This window comes from Phyllostomus hastatus, unplaced genomic scaffold (assembly GCF_019186645.2).
Source record: "Phyllostomus hastatus isolate PE091 unplaced genomic scaffold, TTU_PhHast_1.1 phas_contig_402, whole genome shotgun sequence".
In the NCBI taxonomy this organism is placed as follows: domain Eukaryota; kingdom Metazoa; phylum Chordata; class Mammalia; order Chiroptera; family Phyllostomidae; genus Phyllostomus; species Phyllostomus hastatus.
In genome coordinates this window covers 8,330,796-8,336,795 of record NW_025333873.1, presented here as the reverse complement: position 1 = coordinate 8,336,795, position 6,000 = coordinate 8,330,796, and positions in this window count along the sequence as shown.

The window sequence follows — 6,000 nt, the reverse complement described above, 5'->3', positions numbered from 1 at the left end:
TGGTTACAAGGGATCTTGAACTGTCATACCAACTAGTGAGGAAGGTGTGAGATTTCCCATTTTGTAGCTCAGGCTCCCGAAGCACAGAGAAGGGAAGTGACTGACTCGAGGACCGAGTGCCAGGAGGCGGCAGAACTGGGACTTCGAACTTGGTGCTATGCTCTGAATGTCCGTGTCCCATTCCCCACCAAGATGGGGCATTAGAAAGCGGGACCTGGGGGAAAGGGTTGGGTCACGGGGGTCTGCCCTGATCATCGGGAGCAGTGCCCGTGAGCGAGACCCCAGAGGGCTCACTGTCTCTTGCCCCCATGGGAGGGCAGCGGGTGGGCGCCATCTGTGAACCAGAGGCGGGCCTGCGCCAGACAGCAGATCTGCGGCGCCGTGACTGTGACCGTGGACTTCCCAGGCCCCGGAGCTGTGGGAAAGAAAGGTCTGTTGTTTACAGGCGGCTCGGCCACGGGGGTGCTGGTGCATCATCAGCCTGGGCAGACCGAGACACGGGGCCGGCCTACCTGACGTCTGAGTCACGGTCTCTCCACGACGTCACTCCTGCCCCCTCTCGGCAGGACTGTTCCAGAAAACGTCCTTGGGAAAGCGAGGAGGAGAGCAGTCTTACTACGGCTTCTGGAAACTGGAATCCCCACTTCCAAAGCCTGCCCCGAGAGACTGGATCACCCAGGTTTTATAGAGTCTCGGAAGAACCCGGGGAAGAGAGTTTGAGCGGAAGGCCTGCACTCCCACTTTGCAATGACACAGCGGCCTGAGAGGCAGAGACCGGCCGTTGCCGGCATTCTGGGCTGTCCCAGGGATCCCTTGCCAGGCAGCCGGTCACCGCAAACCTTAGTGGCTTAAAACAACTGCCATCATTGTATTATCATCTCTCGCAGTCCGGGGGGCTGGCTGGGCTCAGCCAGGCGGACGGACCTCCCTCGGGGTCCTTCACGTAGCTGCAGCAAGACGCCAGCTGGGGCCAGAGTCACCGGCAGGGTTTCGTCACTCCTCCAGCTGGTGGATGACCCCGGCGGTCAGCTAGGACCTCGGGGAGCTGTGGGCCAGAGCACCCACAATGGCCTGGCCGTGTGGCCTGGACTTCCTCTCAGCATGGTGGCTGGATTCCAATCACAAGAGTCCCCCCCAAAATAGGGTGGAAGTGCATGGCATTTCTCTGACCTAACTTTGGGATTCGCACAGTACCATTTTCGCAGTGACTTCTACTCATCAAGGCGGCCACACAGTCCCACCCAGGGCAAGGAGAGGGGGCACAGACCACTACTCAATGGGACAGTGTCGAGAAGAGTATGTGACGCAGGATGAACCTTCTTTGGAAAAACACAGTCGGCCACATGGCAGGCTTTCCTGGAAGAACTTTCCATTTGAAGGGAAAAAGCGACACACGGCAAACTGAGGCTCTGACAATGACCTCTCCCTGTAGTCTGACACTAGCTCCTTCGGGGAACCAGCCACCAGGGACGTGGCTGGAAGCAAGATTAACTGCTCCGCCGCCGAAGCTCTAATCGAAATAAACAGGATTAGGGCAGCAGTGACTTCACCACTCAGTCTGTTCCAGCAACATGTAATTTGCAGCCATGCTGTGACCGGCAAAGCCGCCAGGGCATGTGAGTGGGAAGGCCTGGTCACCTCTGGAACAGATCCATTTGCTGGAAGTCTTGCGTGCCCTTGACCCTGTCCAGCCGAGGACGAATCTTAAATCTGCCCCACACTAGCTTTTTTTCACGCAGACAAAAGCTGGTGGGGATTTTGCTTTTGAAGTTCCTGAGTCAGCCAGAGCCTCAGGAGATGTCCTCCGTGTCCCCCAGCCCCTCTCCCCGTGGTCCCAGTACCAAGCCTGAGAGCTCTGGGAATCCAGCCAAACCAGGTCCCGGGGAAGGGCAGGTGGCCGGGCGGCCCCGATCAGCGGGGTCCAGCGCCAGATGAAGCTGGAAGATGGGACTTGGCCCAGCAGGCTGCCAGGAGAGCACCCAAGCCACTGGCTAGGGGGACAGGGGCCAGACCAGGCTCCGGGCACAGGGGCCCTCAGGGCCCAGGATTCTGGGGACAGCATGGGGGTGGGAACTACCAGTTAAGGACTGCCTCTGGTACGCCAGCAGGTTTCACCCACATCTCAGGTAATTCTGAACACCACCATCCTGGGCTCAGAGATGAGGAAGTCAGGCTTAGAAAGCATCACTGGCTTTGCCTCAGTCAGGAAGATCTGGAGCCGGGATTCGAACCCAAAACCATCTGTCATTTTCTGCTGAACCAGGAAGAAGAGAAGGAAAAAGCGAGTGGGCCCCATGGGGCAAGACCTTGTTTGTTGGACACCCAACCCGGGAGAGCTTTGTGTGGGAACTGGGGAGAGCGCCCTGCCCTCACGCGGGGTGCTGGGAGCCCAGGGCAGGTCGGGCAGGTTTCCCGCCGGCCGCGGGCTCGGGAGCAGCCAGGCCAGCCCGAGAATTTCCGGCAGGGCAGGCCCATCTGTCACTCCGGCTGCCCCCCGGAGCTGCCACTCGCAGAGCAGCAGTTCCTCTCGTATCCCCTGGACATGAGCGCCTTCCCCCACAACCCCTTGTCCCCAACCTCCATCGTCACCAATGTGTCAAAAGGGCCAACTACCTCTCCCGCCGAGAGGGAGGGAGGACAGGACGGGACTGTCGGCTTGGGGTTCTCCACCCCACTCACTCCAACCATCAGCCCTCAGGAGAACACTGGGCCAGGGGGTGTCCCCGTGGGGGGCCACAACAGCATGGCCCATGTCCGATCACAGGGATGAGAGGGCACCCTGAGCGCTCACCACCACGCCCCAGAGACAGAGTCTGGTGGCCCTCAGAGAGAGGGGCGTGCGACGCGGGAGAAGTGCCCGCTGTCAGGGCACCGAGCCCCGGTGTGCCCCGGTGTGCCCCAGAGTGTCCGTCAGAGGCCACCCTGGCTCTGGCCCCACACCCAGCTCCCCCCACGCAGGGCCCAGCAGGGGCTGAAGGCCGCATTCCCACGCCTGCCGCTCCGCTGGAGTCGGGCCAGGCCCCAGCAGCGCCTTTCACTGTCGGCCGGCTCCCAGCCCGGAGCGCGGCGGGGTTGGTCCGAGGGGAATCAGCCCGTTTCAGTTACCTGCAGAGGGCTCCCCCATCAATGCCTCTTTCTTTCCTGGAGGGCTCCTCGAGCACAGCAGCCGCCCGAGAGGGGCCTGCAGTCTCTTCCCATCCAGGGAGCCTCCTGTGGGTCTGCCCCACACCCGCACCTTGACCTCAATGTCAAGTCCTTGACCAAGACCCCCGGTGGGATGGGGCAAGGTTGCAGGGAGGGGCGGGGAGGGGAGACTTGAGCTGCCTGGGGCCCTGCATTCGTGTGTTCCTTCAGTGAGCATGCTCACATGTGTCCACCGTCCCTGGGGCCTGGCAGCCATCACGGCACACGCGGCCGTGAGCAAGCTCGGCGTCAGGCCGCCTCTCCCACACTGGCGGCGAGAGGGCCGAGCGGAGCCCCCACCCCGAGGGGCCCACCCGGCTGGATGCTCCACTGCCGCCCCCACTGTGGGGTGGGGTCGCTCTCACCAGCTCCTGGAGGGCGGCTCCCTCCGGGCCAGCCCCGGCCAGGCCATCCGCCCTCCTGAGTGTCCCTGCCACGCAGGACCCAGCAGAGCTCTGTCAGCCCTGTAGCAGGGGCCCGGGGCGGGGTGTGGGCACCCCTCATCCGGATTCACCACTTCTGGGCCCTCAGCCCCCTCGGCCTGTCCTTTCTCCCGGCTCCCGGCCAGACCCCCAAGTGCTCCCCGAGGCCAGCCTCCCAGACTCCTCCCAGAAATCCCAGTGGGGATTCCACGCCTAACCCACCTGAGCAGGGCACTCAGGAGCCTCGGGGAGACCAAGGAGCGACGGCGGGCACAGGCCGAGGAGCTGGATGATGGGCAGGCTGGCCCGTCTGTCCTCCGGCCGGGACCCCCAGCAGCAGGTCCTCCTCGGAGCTCCCTTCAGCCCGAACCGGAACTGGAGCCCTGCAGGAGAAGGCCAGGCCTTCCTGGCACGACCCGGGGCTGGCTGACCTCCTGGCCCCACGGCCTCTGCGCGGAGTGCCCTGGCCTGCAGTCAGGAGCCTCGCTGCCCCGGGGGAGGGGCTGCTTGTGCCGCTGAGGGGTCACGACCAGGAGGTCACGAGAAACAGCAGTCCAGCTGGTACCCACCACGGTGTGCAGAGCTAAATGGACACCAGGCCCTTTTGTGCCAGACTCAAGGACAGCCAAGGCCTGCTTTCTTCCCTCGGCCTCTGAGAACCCTCTGCCCCCCACTCCCAGGGGGACCTTCTATGAACCCGGAGACCTTTTGGCTCTGTGCAGGTTGGTCCTGATCGCCTGTCTGCACTGCCAGGAAGAGGCGAGGGAGGGGCTGCCTCGTCTGGCCAGGTGGAGGGCAAGGGTTTTCTCCGCTTGCGTGGATGGATGTCTCGATGTGTCCATGCATTCACTAATTCAATAAGAATTTATGAAGCATCTTCCTGTGCCAGCCGCTGTGCTAGGCTCTGGCCCAGGGAGGGGTGAGAACCAGTCGTTTGTGCAGGGGCGGATGACTAATGCAAGGCTAAAGGAGCCCTTTCTCTGGAGGCAAGTGGGTACCTGACGCTGAAGCCGGGAGACAGACCAACGCACCCCAATAAAACACTGGGAAGCGCCCTGTGGCTGGGCTGGGTCCCGGGGCCGCCTGTGGGCCAGAGCAGGACCCAGCCCCAGCTCTGTTATCTCTGTGTCCCCAGGGTCACCACAGGGGAATCGGCGCTCTGTGTCATGCGAACGGGGTGGTGTGAGCAGGGCTGGGTGAGCAAGAATGAGCATCCCAGACAGTGATGTCAGCCCCCTGTCCCACAGCCGCCCCCAGGGTGCTCCCCGGCCACTGAACGCCCTGAAGCTTCCTGAGTACTGAGCATACCAGGCACTGCAGTGGCAGGACGGCTTCTCTGTCGGAGAGGCCAAGGTCAGCTGGGACACTTGGAACACTTCATTCCCTTGCTCAGGCCCAAGCTCTGGGGTGACCAATGACCGTGCATGTGAGTGGTGTCCGTGGTGCCTGCACCCCTGTGGCTGAGTGTGGCTCGAGAGAAACACCTACTAGGCCGACTGACCTCCTCAACTAACAGAGTTCTTGAACGGGCACCCCACGTGGTGCTCCCCCCTTCACGACCCTGGCATTTTCGCTCTACCCTCTTCTCTGACCCCAGTGCCTCTTGCCCCTCAGCTAATCATTCTGTCTCATCTTACCTTGAGAACATAGAAAATATTGGAAGGAATCCCTTTCTTTCCCCACCAACAAAGCTGTTAAGTCTACTAGCATCTGTGTCCATCTCCCTGCCCACCTCCCCAGTTCCTGTCTAAGGCCAACTCTGCCTTGAGCTCTGGGTCCTATCCCTCTTACTGTCTCAGTATCTTTGCCCAAGGAATTATTGTTTTGCCCTGGCCGGTATGGCACAGTTGGTTGGAGCATTGTCCCGTACACTGAAATGCTGCCGGTTCGATTCCCAATCAGGGCACAGACCTAGGTTGCAGGCTCAATCCCAAGTTGGGGCACATGTGAGAGGCAACCAGTTGATGTTTCTCTCTCACATAGATGTCCCCCCGCTTCCTTCCCCTCTCTCTAAAATCAATAAGCATATCTTTGGGTAAGGATTAAAAAAAATTATTTTATTATCACCCCTTCTTTATCATCATTTCCCCTTTCTATGGGATCTTTCCCATTAGCATACATGAAAGCTATAGGAGTTCCTGTCTCTTTAAACACAAGAATCAAAACAAAAACAAAACACGCCCCTCTTGATGCCCCTACTCCTCCCGCAGCTATGCCCCAAATGCTCGCTCTCCACCACAGAGCCATCTCTGTAAGAAGCTCCCACACGCTGCTCTGTCTCCTTCCTCGCTGCCGGTCCCTGCATCCGTGCCCTGGTGAGGCTCCCATCACCACCACTCCATGAACACCGGCCCTGCCCAGGCCCCCAGCAACCCGCACGTTGCCGAAACCAGTG